Genomic DNA, 16,574 nt, shown 5'->3' on the forward strand with positions numbered 1-16,574 from the left:
TACGAGAATGAAGGAAATTCTTTCTTTTCTAAAGATTTTTTTTTTTTGTACAGACAATCGAAAAGTCAAGTTTATTTATCGTATTCGAAAATGTATGATAATTAATGGTAATTAGTTTGACTTTTACTCACATCATCAATAGGAACTAGACGTTTCACAACAGTCCATATATAATCTTTGAATCTTTTGACTGATGTTCTGGCTAAAATTGAGTAACCATGCGAAATTCGGTATACTGCACCGACATATTTAAAAGTTTCTTTTAATGTGAAACATCAGTTTGATCGATAATTTTAAAAAGTGCAAATATACACGCCGAAAATTTCCAAAGAATTTCTTAATACCTTATTTTTAATGGGTTTTTACTCTTCTGCACATTCCAATTTGCGTAATTTACAATCCATTGTTTCAACTAATTAAACTGTATACGTACAATTACTCGCTCTGAAAATTATCCATCACTCTTATCCAAGGATCAAATCGAACACTTTTTGCACTGTAATTTGCTTTTGCAAATACATACATTTGTATTTGATATAGCACAAAAAATAAACAAACTAACCAAATTTGCGTAATTAGAAAAAATAGAATGAAATTATCTATAATAAAAGAAACAAATAATGTACCTATGTAGTTCTTTTTCATCTTACTAAGGATACCACAACAGTGTCTAATATTCCCTAAAAACTGAATGTTGTCTTTGTAAATACTATAGATCACGATAAAAGAATAAGTGACGGGTATAAGGAAAAATCAAAATTGATATTAAATTAGAACAGTACAAAAGAAACAGTTGATGTTTTGAACCAATGTATTACAGCATGTTGATATTATTCTGCTCTTTGTTAGCTACATTTTATAAGTCAGTACAAGTACTGTATTACAGGCAAAAGAAGGCATAAGTTGTTTACATCGATGCTTCGCCCGTAGTCCGTTGTTGCTCCTGCGATTGCAAGCAAGAAGTTGTTGGCCGAAGACGGTGACGAAGACAGCGATCCTAAGTTCGAGCGAGAACGAATTCGTAGCAAGGTGCATCGGCGTAGCCTCTCAATAAAGTATTCATAAACAGAAAAGTTTGCTTACGGTTTAGGTACTACTGTTGGAAAAATTGCTCGTATTGAAAAAATGAATACAATTTAATATAGGTGAAATGATTATTAATATTTTTCCAATTATTCGATAAATTACTCGTATTGAAAAAATGAATACAATTTAATATAGGTGAAATGATTATTAATACTTTTCCAACTATTCGATAAATTGCTCGTATTGAAAAAATGAATACAATTTAATATAGGTGAAATGATTATTAATATTTTTCCAACTATTCGATAAATTGCTCGTATTGAAAAAATGAATACAATTTAATATAGGTGAAATGATTATTAATATTTTTCCAATTATTCGATAAATTACTCGTATTGAAAAAATGAATACAATTTAATATAGGTGAAATGATTATTAATATTTTTCCAACTATTCGATAAATTGCTCGTATTGAAAAAATGAATACAATTTAATATAGGTGAAATGATTATTAATATTTTTCCAATTATTCGATAAATTGCTCGTATTGAAAAAATGAATACATAGGTGAAATGATTATTAATATTTTGAAAATGATTTATAGCGAAAAGAACTAAATTGTATTTATTAAAAATAATATAAATCCGCTTATACTCATTTTGTAGTCCATATAAAATGAAACAAAATATTCACTAAACGCTAAACGCTGTTAGCAAAATCAGTTGATCTATTAACAATGTGATAAAATAATCGCGACGTTCGCTACGTCGCACAATGGTTCAAAGTCGGAAAATGTTCCAATTGTTTTACTGCGAAGAAGTTTTTTTCTTTTGATAAAATATCATAGTAGTAGTAATTTCATGAAAAATCGTGGCAACACATTTATATAACACATCTATATAACTTCTTTTGAAATGAATAAAAATTCATTTTTATCTATTTCTAAATTAAATTTCTATTAAATTATTTTTGTCCCTGAAAAGAATTTTACTTACTTCTACTGATCATTGTATAACCAATGCTTTCCTAGCATATTGTAAAAATCTAGCAAAAATTGTTGTCCTGTATTAGATATAACAATTGTATAATAATAATATGTTGCATCTATACCAATAGGGCTTTTTCTGTCGCATGTTTTTCATTATCTCTTTATCTATTATTTCTCTATATCACAAGACTTCAAGTCAGCGGTGAAGAGTATATATGAAATACGTTTCTTCACAAGTTAGCTACGTATTACATACTCATATATGTATGTGTGTTTTTCGCAAATATCATATTGTATTTTCTATTTGTCATCATCGCTAACACGTGTATGCATGAAACCTTAAATGTTTTCTTGATATTTTTCAACGCGAAACATGACGTTTCGTAAGTTTCCACAATAGTTCGAGAACACTTCATCGGATGAAACTTCACTGATACGATTACTTTCGCTGCCTATCAGATTAGCAAATGTCTCACTTCTAGCAAATAATTATTCTATTCTCTCAGATATTGACGAAAAAAATTACGATAATCGTTTAAAAAAAAGTAAAACAAATTCTAAAATAATAATATTCTGAATGAAATCAAATATACCTTTTCATTCAGAAGTCACGGTGAACGCTATTAGAAGTACATTTTCTTGTGACACGCTCACCTTGTTATAACTCTACCATAAACAAGTGACGCACGTTCGTCGTCAAGTACCGATCCAAGTGCCGTTCAACAAGGGTTAAATAAGACACTGTATGACCATTTTTAATGTTCTATCAAATGTTGCACTTTTTCTCGATCAGTGTATAGAAAAACTATATTCTTTAAATAAAGGAAATCTATATTTCTGTTTAATTGGAATAAGTGTTTTAATCACGTATAGAGAGAAAGAGTTTACTTCAATTTTGGAAAATTCTGCTAAAATTGACGTTTAAAATAACCGTTTTAAAATTTAATTTAAAATTGTACATTAATTATTAGTTCGTTCATTCATTTAACTTTATGTAAATTCTAATAATGTTCAATATCACCTGTATTCCTTTGGCAAAAATACTTTATTTCAAAGTACCAATCGAATGACTGGCTATGGTAAGAATATGGATACATAATGTGCCAGTACGGTTAATGTTAAAGGAACATTATCTGTTCTCGTGATAATTTTATTTAAAAAATTCTTTTCGTTAGTAAAATAACTAGACATTGAAACCGTTCTGACAATAAGTGTTTCAAATTATTATATATGGTTCTGACTACAACAATTGTGAAAAACCGAAAAGGTTTCATAACAGTTATGGGAAAAAGGTTCTGATTTATATCAATGTCAGTTTCGATTTTAGTTTTACAAAATCGATATTACCTATATCCTATCATCCTAATTTTTTATTTGATTCTTTCTGTATCAACCGAAGTATTGAAATAAAAAATTTGAAATAAGAAAGAAAAGTTATTAACCGAATGGGTGGCAAAAAGTGCAAGTATTGTTCACGAATATTTTGAAATACGCAGTGGCAGTTTCAAATGTGAGAAATTATATTATGATTAATTTAAAATAAATTGTAAAAAAATAATAGCAACGATGAACGATGATTACGTCCAAAATTAATAAACGAATTAATAAACAATAATGTTTATTGATTTATTATTGATACTTATTCAATATATGTGTTATAACCGATATACAACCGTTATCGGATCGTTTTAGAAACAATAATATCGGTTCCTGTAGAACCTTAAACAATACTGATATAGGCTAAAACCGTTTTCATTCGTAACTGTTTCAAAATTATTTTGGTTCTTTTAACTGTTTTAAGAAATAAAACCGATATAACTGTTTTCAATTCCTGATAATACTATTTTAAAAATCAAATCTCATTCTCGTAGAACAGATGTAAAAATTTCGTGGAATTCAGCTATTTCAGGACTTTCATTACAGTCTCTCCCACGATGATTGTCACAATGTAACATTCTAAATATCATACTTACAGCCAGTAACATAATAAGTTGTAACATATTCGTTGTATCGCGTTACACAAGAAGTTTTATTTGTATTTTTTATAAATACTATGCACAATGAAACTTTTATTTTCAATTTGTTTGAAAATTCAAATCTAGTTTTATCATACTAAGAGACAATTAATCCATTATGATTATTATAAAATAAATACATCGAGAAAAAATATCTCAAATACAGAATATTAGTACGAATTCACGTATTTAGTTGAATACCTCGATAGTGCGCAATTATGTTCCTCGTTAAATGCGAATTCGAAGATTCCTATGAGGCAGAAAGAAAGTTCTCGATAAAAGAGTATATTTTTACACACGTTGTTCGTTTCCTCTTGACTCATATATCGTCTCACTTCCTTTCACCTGAAACTGACGTAACGATTCCACACAGTGTTTAACAATATCGAATCTCATTTGCGGAGGATTACCATTATTGCGTTACTACTGTCATTATTTTGGTATTAAAATACTTCCTAAAACGCTCTCTCCTTTTTTTTTTTTATCTCAGAATCCATTCGTCTTTCTTAACTCTTCTGTATAGTCCACTCTCAAGAAAGTTTCTGTTTCATTCTTCGTTCCTTCTATGGCGATACACGACCACCGTTTCACTCGAAGCCCAAACCCACCAAGAGAGGGCGCTCCGCGTCGCCATAATCGTTACGATCTCCTTTGAAATTAGTCGACTTGATTTTTTCTTTATAAAATACCATAATTAGCTGCCGAAAATTTTAGACTAAATCTTCTACAGTTATACTTATTATTAACTAGTGATGCAACTAAAATATAAAAACTATACGGTCAAAAAAATACAATATTAAAATGCAATGTTACGTTCCACGAAGGCTCACTTTGAGGCGTGAATAAATTTACAATTGATACTTTCAAGGAACCATGAAATATACATCGAAGTTGATATCTAAATATATATTACAATGAATCCTAAATGTATTCGTATTCTTACTCGTTGCACATATGTAGGGGCGTAAGTTATCGTACAATGATCACGAATCTGAGCAACGAATTTTATCAATACCCGAAATATTACTATAGCATGTTACGCAGTGTCCAGGGCAAGGATTCTAACTCACCGTCTAACTCGAACCGTAACCCGGTTAACCAAGAAAGGCTCCTATAAGTTATAGTAACTCGTAGTACCGCGAGAGAACGGTTCCCGAGTGTTGCTAGATAGCCGATTAACTCGCTTGAAACGGGTTACGAGGACTAGATAACAAAGACTAATTGCTGCGTTACTATAACCCAGTACCAAAAAATGGTCACTGTGCGAAGTATCTTAACCAAGTTATATTATATGTTTCTAGTGACAGTAGTAGTAGTACAGTGTAATAAAATAATGATATTATTGAAAAAGATTTTTTCAATAAAGTTATCAAATATATAATCATTTTCCAGACTTAGACGCTAGACTCGTTTGCTTGTACTACCACGATATTGTCTACAATGTCACACTTCAATTGTGATCGTTGATCATTCAATATAAATTCCAGTCTTAAAAAGTAAACGTTTTACTGATACTTGAGTAGCAGTTCGAGAATGTACGATTTGTAAATGCTAGGATAATTAAACCATCAAACACCAAGCTTGTCGACAGTACTATGTATAAAGTGTCATCGTTGCTAATTAGATGACAAGAGAAAAGTAAAACCGTTCAATTTATCGTTAGAAAGTATCAGGGAGATAACAACAATCTTAACGAACCTAGCATAATACATTCTTGAATTTTATCATCGTGGGAAGAAAATGTGACTACGCAAAAAAAATAACTCAGATAATCTATCGAAACTAACCATAAATTGAGCATTGGAAATAGAGAGCGATTCTTCCGAAATATAAATGAAACGTATAATTCGGTGGGACATAAATGGCTTTTACACAACACACTTCGAACATCTATAGGTTCTCCTAAAAAACAAAACTCAGCTATCATTTGCCTCCTGGAAACAAATTTTTTCTACGTAACACTAACTGGTAGTGAAAAAAGACTAACCAGAACCACAGAAGTCCTACAAGAAAGTAGAAAGAGTAGGTCTGAGAAACCCACGCTTAATTTTTTCCCTAAAAAACCAAATTTTATTATATTTTCCAGACCACGCTAACAGATTTAAAATCTACCAAAATTTGATATACAGAACAATGAAATTGAAGAAGTAGACAATATTAAAATACTCGGGTTTATTCGTGACCACAAACTAACGTGGCTGCTACATGTAGAATATCTAGACAGTACAAAACAAACATGTACGAAAAAAATGAACATCATAAAAGTCTTGAAGTACACTAATTCGAAAGCTGATCAAGAAGTTATCACGAAGGCCTGTCAGGAACTAATTAGATCTAAGTTAGACTATTGTTCGATAGTTTACAATTTGGTACAATCCAGCACATTAAAAATGATCGGCCTAATATAAAGTGCTGCTTTAAGAGTAGCTACCGAAAACTACAAGAGTGGTCTAATGAACATGGTACTATTTGAATCCAAGGAAACTTCGTTAGAACAAAGAAAGAAATATCTAAGCTTAAAATAAATAGTCAAAATGTATCTATTTTACTTCAAATAACACAACTTACAACAACATATTTACAAATACATATATGTACCCATTTATCAAAAAACCTGAATTACCAAAGCCATTCTATGATAAAATCGCCAAGTCCACTAGATCTGTACATCTAATACGTACAGATGTACGTATATCTAGACTAACTATTAGGTTGTTCGGAAAGTCATTTCGTTTTTTTTTTGGTGAAATGAAACACAATTTTTTTAGAGCGTATAAACATTTTATTAAATTATATATTCTCCATTTTCGAAAACGAAATGACTTTTCGAACAACCCAATATTTTACGAAAGTGGAAGAAAACAGCTCCTTGGGCCTTAAAAATCCTTGAAACAAATGTCGATCTCGCATAATATTCCAAAAACGAAATAAGTGATATCGAAAACAAAACTAACTTTCAATCATTACGCAATAAATATCCAAATCATCGAAAAATATCCATCGGTGCATCTAAAACTGACCAGGGAGTTGAATTTTTCACCACCTGTAAGATCGTGCCCAAAAAATTCCATCTCCCAAAAGTAGCATTCATTTTCATGGGAGAAGCTTATGCAGTTCTCAAAACTCTTCACTGTATACAGAACAACAACGCCCAATTTTTCATCATATTTACAGACTCCTTCAGCGTGATCAAAGTAACAAAAAATATAAATAGTCGACTCCAAACATGAAGTCATCCTAAATATTCAGCATATTTTTACAGACCTCACTACTAACAATGACAAACACATAATTATCGCCTGGGACCCATCTCACCAGGGAATTATAGGTAACGAGGAAGCTGACATAGTTGCCACAGAAGCAACGTCATTTTCATCGGATAGCATGCGAAACAAATCCCATACCAAGATCTAGTTCTCGCATTATACCATGCCGAAAAACTCACACGTAATAAAATATGAAACGCTTCCAAAAAAACTAAAACACATAAAATAACACAAAACTTTTACCAAACAATATCCATCAACAATGTAAAGACAAAGAAGATAGGGTAATTATTACGAGGCTTAGAACAGAACACTGTAGATTCATATATGAATATCTATTTGGAAAAACAAAACGACCAATGTGTAATCTTTGTAACCAAATTATATCGACGGACCATCTACTATTCGAATACATAAGATGTATTCTACGCTCAAAAACAAAATACAAAGTATCACCAACGGTCCTGACGTTACAAAAACACATATAAAATACCTAAAATTAACATCTAGTATAAAATATAACCGATTGCAAGAAAGAAAACAGAATCAAGTCGTTGCTAATGACCTGTGGATCGGTGTAAAAAAAGAATATTTGTGTTTTGAAATTGAAGCAAAATTGAGACACTCCAGAGTAGTTAATAAACAGGGCCTAAGATGTAAGATAAAAAAAATGTAGAAAATAAAGCAATTTCAATTTCTAAAAGCGATATAACAAAATATTAAGTGTATTTCTTCATTAAAACGCAAGTATAGAGTGTTCTATGGTTATTTCGATAAAATGGTTCCGAAGAAAACTACACGACTGTGGTAGGGTCGTATTGGTAAAAAGCTCTCAAATACATACAATTAAATTATGTATTTATATAAAGAGCAACGAATCGGTTTAATTTTATTTGCGCTATGTTAACAAGAAAAAATATATAAAAATATCAAATAAAGCAATAAAATTGAAAATGTATTTAAAAACATGGAAATATATGAAAACAATACAAAATACACTTAAAAAGGAAATTAATACTTAATCGGATAAACTATCTCATGGTGGATATAATTATTCGTTTTTCTGCAATTATTCGTCTCGTTGTCTCTAAGAATAAATTTTTCATATCGTTAAACCAGTCGTATTACCCAAGACTACGTAATTTTTAATTCGCGCTCAAATGAGTTCAATTGGGTTTAGTTTCACAGTTAAACAACGGTAGTTGAAATGTAATTTTATTATGACTTTTTGTCGTTTCATTGTCAATTTTCAATTATTCGTTGCGTATTTTCGAATTTTCATCCAAAATCATACCTGAAATTATACCTGTCGTTATAACGGACCAATAACATTTTGCTCACATGATAAACTCTATTGCTATCCAAATTCCATCTTCCAATGGAACATACAATAATACGAATACTTTAACGACACCAAATTCGAATGAGATATCATTAAACATTATTTATTTTATTTTCAGATCCATTGTGCAGAAAAATTATACAGTGTTTCTATTGTCTCGTACAATACTGCGTGTAGATTATGATTTACGGATTGATATCGATAGTATTGATTCCATACCGACTGTAGTATCGATCCCATCACTGACTGACACTGCCATGCAGAATATATGTATACCGTTACGGTACACGATCCGAAATCTGCTTCTCAACATTGACACAAAAGACGCGTGTTCACTGAAACGAACCTAGTTTCCACCGGCAGAACTGTGCACCGACCGTGTCCTACTATTATGAGCCGCAATTTCCATTCGCGAAACTATGACGCATTGTGCTTGTTGTGACCGTGCACGATGTTAATTCTTGGCTATTAAAAAGAAGTAGCTCGGAGGATGATTAATTGACGCCCTGCAGACGCCTTGTAGCATTTGTATGCTTTTTTCGTTCCCGAAACGGTTCAAGTAACAACGAAGGTCAACGAGGACGCCGTGGGATCGTATGTTTCTATGTATGTACATTAACGCGCGATAAAAGCGAAGAAACTGTTTCGAAACAATTCGTTATTGCGATACGACGCCCGTTTCAACAAGAGGCAACCAAAATTTAATCGATGGAATCAAACACCATCGTCGTAAAAAGTTTTAAACGTAAAAAGAATTTAAGCTCCTCTTCACGTATTTTGTGCGTCAGTTGAATATTATTCGACACGATGGTTACTCTCTTCGCATGAACGGCGCAAAGATTTGTATCTTCAAAAAGACCAACGAGGTATACCTCGTTAGCTTCTTGGAGAGTCATAACTGCCGAACTTTGGAAACGAAGATCAGTTTTGAAATTTTGCGCGATCCTACGGACAAGTTGTTGAAACGGTAATATTCGAGTTAAAAGTTCAGTGCTCTTCCGATATCTATGGATTTTACGAAGAGCAACAGTTCCTGGTCGATAACGTTGGAGTTCTTTCATTCCTCCGATTGCAGGTGCGCTTTTACGTGCAGCCTTGGTCGCTAACTATTTTCGAGGTGCTTTACTACCAGTAAGTTTTTCCTTGCAGTTTGCTTGGTACGAGTCATTTAGATTCAAGAACGGTACAGAAGTATTATAGTACTTTTAGCAAAACTCGATTAAAAAAATACAAGAAAGGCTGAACCTACATACTACGTACTTCAATTTTTCTTCGAGGATTCAAATATTTGAAAAGTATAAATTAAATATTTGCGTATTCGATTATTTTGCGCACCGATCAAGTTTATTGTTTTACTTCAAGATACACGAAATTTGTACGTTGGTCACGTCTTTTTAATTGTAACCAGCCTCGACCATCGCGCACGATATTGTGCTCTACCGTACATGTAAGACATGTTGTGCTAATGAACCGTTGTGTTTATATGTACACTATATCTATATCTTTATATGTGTACAGATTATTATTGGTCATTTTTTAATAATCGTATGATATTTAAATATATCGCTAGTATCCGTAGCATTTATATAATGCAAATACATATTTAGGTTGACCGACACTTCTATGTTTCCCTTTACGTCACTTATTACAAACTTAAGAGTAAATCAACAACGAGAATTAATGTACAACATTGCAACAAATTCATCGAAAGATAGGTGATTTTATTGATTTTCAATAATGGACGCTTTCATCTGTAAAAAGCACGATGTGCTTGATTTCTCCAAATGTATGACCACAGAGTAAATTATGTATGTAACATTTATGTAGTTTTTACAGTATGTAGGTACATTTTATAACATTTATGTAGCATCTATATGTTAGTGCGAACGCAAGGTGTTTTATATTGTATATGTGTATTATATACGAGTTTATATAATACACATATATGTATATATTATGTATAATAATGTATGCATATTATTATGTAATATTTTCACAGTATGTAGGTATATTCCATAACATTTATGTAGTATCTATGTGCTAGTACGAACGTTAGGTGTTTTATATTGTATATGTGTATTATATACGAGTGATATATATTTGTTGTGTGTGTGGTACATATTTCACATACCATAGTTATATACGACATAACACACAGTATATACGTACTATCGCACAAATACCACTCACATACATATACATCATTAATATGCGCACGTAAAGTACGTAATAGTTTTCTCATTTTCATGAGAAATAAGTATTTAATGCTTTTATTTCTTTATACTTATTTATTTAACGACATTATTCATCGTACTGGAGTAAAGAATAAAAACATTGCACTTTATGGAAGCAAGATAAAACGATGAAATTCAATGAATTTTACTGTTCAACAACCTGACCTAAAATCACCTATCTACACTATTAGGATAAACCTTTATGTGAATAAACTTTTCTCTCAATAATATACATTTATCTACATTCATTTCTATTTCGATAAAAGTTTATTCGCAATTCAGGATAAACGCGTTACTCGTTATTTAGATCAAATTTTGTTAATTACGTACATCGTAATTATAAATACGAGATACCAGTCTTTTGACTTTGCATTTGAAACAAGTTTCGCGAGAAAAGACGTTCGATATATTTTTCTTTTTTAATTCATAACTTGAAATTTAAGTAGTTAATAATAATTTATTCGTTAAAATTAACATTTTATCATTTACGAAACATAAAAACGTAAAAACGATTATAATTCTATGCCAAAATAAATGTAAAAAGTTTGAAATTACCTCGATGCATGTGTTCCAATTCCGCGTTCAGCATAAAAGGACATTCTGACACATTTTATTCGCAACAGGTGTATCTCTTTCATAGTGAGCTAGGTACATAAAAATCAGTCACCGGTGATCGATACTTTGAACTTGCGATATACAATGCTTCTTTAATCCATTTACGCTTAAGGTGAAAATTGTATTTTATATTTTTCAAAATTTGATGATAATACAAAACAAATCTATTATCTGTAAGTCACAAACACTGATTACTTCATCTACGAAAATTAGTTTTCTATGAAAGAAATTTGTTTAATAATATTATTTCAAACACGTTTTATTATTTTAAAGAGAAATATTTACTTGATAAAGAGTACATCCCAATTTAAAAATTCCATCAAGCATTTGAATTACTAGTAAAACATCTCAAGTTTATCTTTATCTAATATTTTTTTATATTTTTAGTCATAAAAAATATCAGCACAGATTGACCAAAAAATTCTGAGACACTTATATACATACACCGGGTTGTAGTATATTATAATTGCTCGCAATATAATTTTAAATAATTATTACTACAAAAAGAAGAATAACATGAATTGACCTAGTTTCGAAGGGCTAACAAGGTGTTAAAAAGGATGCAACTTTAACGTTGTATCATTCTAAGTGATTGAATTCCTTGATGTCTTCGAATCGGATTGTATGAAGAACAATGCCTACCATATTCCATTTAAAAAAGCGTAGATGATTTTATGACTCGTAAAATAATTTCTCTGAAACACCTTATCAACTCTTCGAAGCTAAACCGATTCGTTTAATTCATTTCTCAAAATAATAATTATTTAAAATTTTATTTTAAATGGTAATGGTATATGGATTACAGTCTATAAAAAGTGTCTAATGCGTCAGAAATAAAAATTTATTTCATTAAAACGTTGTTTCTTTTCCGTTATCTAAATAAAACTGTACCCAACTCTGGACCGAGGCTGGCACGTACGGTTCGACGAGGAGAATAAACGGGATGCACCGCGAATGAGCGAGACAAAACAGCAGCAAGTGAGCCTTGGCCTCCCTGCATTCGGTCGTAGACAGCTGAGAAAGATAAGCTGCGCGTGCAGAATAAGTTGCCAGTAATGAAAATTGTTATTTTTCATTATAAGTTCGAAAGAATATCACCACTGCATTGGCTTAGATTTCCTAGTGAAAATAAATTCGAACAGAACCTCATCCGAACTATTTTTAATTATACGAAATTTGAAGTTGTTCAGAATAACGTGTGCCATGTAGAAACATCGCTAACCAATTGGTAACGTTTGTATAAAGATACAATGACAAATACAAACATTTTTCTTCTTCTTTGTATACATGTGTGTTGTGTTGCATCGACTACGGAGTCATTTCTTATATATATTTATTTATTTAAGATAGTTTATCGTATCATTTATGTTATCATTTATGATTTTATGTCGAATTTTTGTTTTTGTAATTCTGTTTCTGTACATTCATTTTGTATACGGTCAATAATTTTGTCGTGGCAGTACAATTGTGTCATTCTTTTGCTAAGATATTTTCTCGAATAATTTTAATACGACCAGTCCTTGGTCGGGATGCTGTCTTTTTCCATCGATTGGTTGACGTTTTTTATTATATTATGAATTTTTGTTCTCTTGGGTGATAGTTTTTTAATTATTTATAGTTAAAGTTTCATCATTGTGTATAATTACAGAATAGTTACAGTATTTTTTAAATTGAGCAGTGGCGTCAGGGTAAAAGATGTCAGTTTTCTCTGTCGACAATCGAGCACTTTTTAATATATTTTTTTATCAAGCTTTTATAAAAAAATATTCCCGTCGCTTTGCTCTCGTATAGATGTAGAGTTTCCCGATTCAATTCGAACGATTACCATTTATTTCGATCATTGTTAACAATCAGCTTTAACATCCAGTGTAAGACAAAAATTAAGAGTCGAAAGAAATATTTATATTAATTAAATAAACTCGTTTAAACCATATACAATAAAATGCTATAATATTTCCTTCTTTATTTGCATCTATGAAAGGATATGAATAAATTTATTACCGAAAGTTTATTTAACCAAAATAGTAATTATAAACACAAAATTGTAATGGTTAATACCCGAAGGTAAATTCTATAATCAACTAATTATAGAATTTATAATTCTATAAAATTCTATAGTATAATCAGTATCTTTCTATGTTTCACACTGGTACATTTTCGTTTTTCAGAAATACATTCGATTATTCTGCGATAACTGCTTTATAGTACCGTTGGAAAAGCTGGATACAAATTATGAGGTTTACGTACTCGACGGTTTAAAATTATTTAAACTTCGTGTACAAGTTAACGAAGTGGGGTAGAAAGTACTAACCTTATATAAGTGAGAGATCAAAATCCAGATTGAACGGAAGTTGATTGACGCCACCAGTTCGTGCTAGTTTCGGCAAGTCGAAACCTACACACTTTCGTCGTCGCTCTCTTTAAATATATTTACCATCTAGAATCACCTTCAGAACATGATTTACGTATAATTAATTTGACTTGATTTTCTGAAGGAAAAATTCATTTCTTTTTAATTATTTTAAATACCAATGAAACAAAGTTATATTTCAATCAAGTGATTTTATACAATATTAATCATATAACACTATGTTTCAGTTCACGATAATTGAACACTATGATGTCATATATTAGTATTGATGTATAATCATAGATCAATATTAGTATAGTATCGATAGATTTAAACATTCTTACAGATTGCACGATATGTCACTTCCGAGTATAAGTAACAAGAAACAAAATCTTACATCGGAAATGATATAGCAGATAAAGTTGGAAAAGCATCAATTCTATAGTAACTGATCAATCGTTAAAAATATCTACTAGTGACCAACAAAGGCAATATAAATTTAAATATCTGAATCACTGAAACAATGAATAAAATAATTCCGTAACCTTATTTTTACTTTAGAAGTGAATTAAACATTTTTCAGTTCAATTAAAAGTAAAGTAAATATGAAATTTACACAAAAAGAAGAAACAGAACCGAATATACGTACTTAGAGTCCTCAATGTCCAAAACAGAAAAGCAATAGTCAAATTACAGTAAAACGCATTAACATTAATTGAAAACAACTGAAAACAACAAAAACAAACATAACAGACTAATAGTTTAACATATTAATCGAGTAGAAGAGATTTGGAAAACAAAAATGGATTCTCTGTTAGAATCGAAACATAATGGAGCTATTGAAAAATAATCAGAGAAGCATTGAATTTCTTAAGAATATAAAATTCTTTATCTTCTCGAATAGTTTTAATAAAACCAAGATAATTCGTTAATAATCGTAAATGAATGATGCAATTCTAAATATATGCATATGTATATATAAATAAGAAAAAGAAAAGAAAGTTGATTCTACCAAGGCTATCTATTATAATAATCTGAACGCCAGGCCTGAGTTAGATTGTATTATGAAACTAAAGCTAGTGGTTTTTTGTTTATAAAACAGTGACAGAAAATTGTGGTAAAGTATTTACCATAAATATCGAGGTTTTCAATTCAATAAATACGTACTATATAAAAAGTGTGCAAAAGTGTTCCTATGCTTTGTTTCCTTATGATCTTTCTTTATTAAAATTCTAATATCAATATAAAAATGTACAAATCTTTCTATTTCGTACGGCTGCAGTTTATGATTGGTAAAAATAATGTTAAATCGTCGTAACCGTACAAATACTTAACAAGTTGAAGTTTGATTCATTGATGAGTCACGCCAGAGGGAACATGTTAAAAGCACTTTGTGATGAGAGAAGAAGAGTCAATAAAAGGTTGTGTTGGACAAAGTGCGTTGAATGCGAGAACGAAGCAAAGAGAAAGTAGGTATTACTACAGACCACGACACTTAATTAAATTTTGAAGCTCTTTTTAAAAAAATATCCACAACAATTCAAGTTACTGCAGACTACATTTATAAGAAACTGTATTCGTAAAAATTATAGATGGATTCTGGAAATATTTCTTTCAATGAAAGAAATTACAAATCGCTTTAAGACAATTGAGTAAATGCATTAACATTGGAACAAAAGAAAAACTTTCATAAAAAGACGTTTTTTATTAATAGTTTGTACATTCGCATCTTTATAGACTTTGTGTTGTAATTCTATCGGTTTTGAAAGTTTTAGTAACTAAGAAATAAATGAATAAAAATTGTGTAATTTGATAATTCCCATTGAAATATTCAACAACTTCCCTTTTTTATTAATAATTTAGATTTAATTGTTCATTTCTTTAGGATTATTGCCATATGTGTAACATTTTTAGGATGGAACACCTAAGATTAAATTACAATCGTATTATCTGTCATGGTTAAAATTAATTGTGGCTCAATATCCTCTTGTACATATGTTAGTTAATTAGGTATATTCTGATGAAAACTTCACTGCTCTATTTGATCGTTCATACTAGTAATTCTTTGTTAATTTTCGCAAACTCGTTCAAAGTTTGCAAATTTACAGGTAAGAGCACGTTCACGTTTCAACAGATTTCGTTTTAAATCAGTAAATAATTAAGTTAATGATGTTTGAGGTACATACTTGTTAATACAAATGCCGAAACTTTTCAACGCGCAGTTCAAAATTAATCAAAATGCCTTTTTAATTAACCTAGCAAAACCCCTCAGAGAACTATCTTGTCTAAAAATATGTTATTCTCTACTAGGTAAGCAACGCAACGGTGGAAAAATGAGGACAGGGTCAAATGAAAAGAAAAAAGAGTACATACATGAAAATGACAGTAGCTAAAGACGACTAGATAGAGATACAACGTAGTAGACAAGGAAAACGGGCACATCTTAAAGGGATGCAGTCAACTACAGTGAACAAACAGAAAGAAAGACTACCTAAATTATTTAGTGTTATTCGTGTGATAGGGCTTCTCGCGCGAGTTTGTCTTCCTTTACACGCCATATTTCGTTTATATGTTATTTATATAAGCTAAGTAAATACAAACCTTCATAAACTATTGTTTGTGTTCGTTCAGTTTAAATGATACTGTCTATACTAAATTTGATCACGGATGCGCATACAACACGAAGTATGTTTCGACTCTCAATTGATATTGTATAGCGAGTCCCCAATCTCATTCTA

The 16,574-nt window shown here is 30.7% G+C and overlaps 1 protein-coding gene, 1 long non-coding RNA gene and 1 pseudogene across 6 annotated transcripts in view; 1 reads left to right on the top strand and 2 right to left on the bottom strand.

The window, feature by feature from the left end:
• Ipk1 (Inositol phosphate kinase 1) overlaps nt 1-16,574 on the bottom strand; it is a 375,197-nt gene that overhangs the window by 136,378 nt on the left and 222,245 nt on the right. Inside the window, exon 1 of one of the 5 annotated variants that reach the window (XM_076315768.1) lies at nt 8,857-8,992. The exons of the other annotated variants lie outside the window; for them this stretch is intronic. The gene's annotated coding sequence lies outside the window, so the exon portion shown is untranslated. Of the gene's footprint in view, nt 1-8,856; nt 8,993-16,574 lie in introns of those variants that run through there. 5 annotated transcript variants of the gene reach the window in all.
• On the bottom strand, nt 9,339-9,805 carry LOC143149620 (histone H3-like; annotated as a pseudogene).
• On the top strand, nt 14,080-16,413 carry LOC143148931 (uncharacterized). The gene is made up of 3 exons (XR_012992646.1): nt 14,080-15,305; nt 15,930-15,944; nt 16,147-16,413. It is a non-coding gene; the product is annotated as an uncharacterized LOC143148931 (long non-coding RNA).

This window comes from Ptiloglossa arizonensis, chromosome 7, assembly GCF_051014685.1.
Source record: "Ptiloglossa arizonensis isolate GNS036 chromosome 7, iyPtiAriz1_principal, whole genome shotgun sequence".
NCBI classification, from domain to species: domain Eukaryota; kingdom Metazoa; phylum Arthropoda; class Insecta; order Hymenoptera; family Colletidae; genus Ptiloglossa; species Ptiloglossa arizonensis.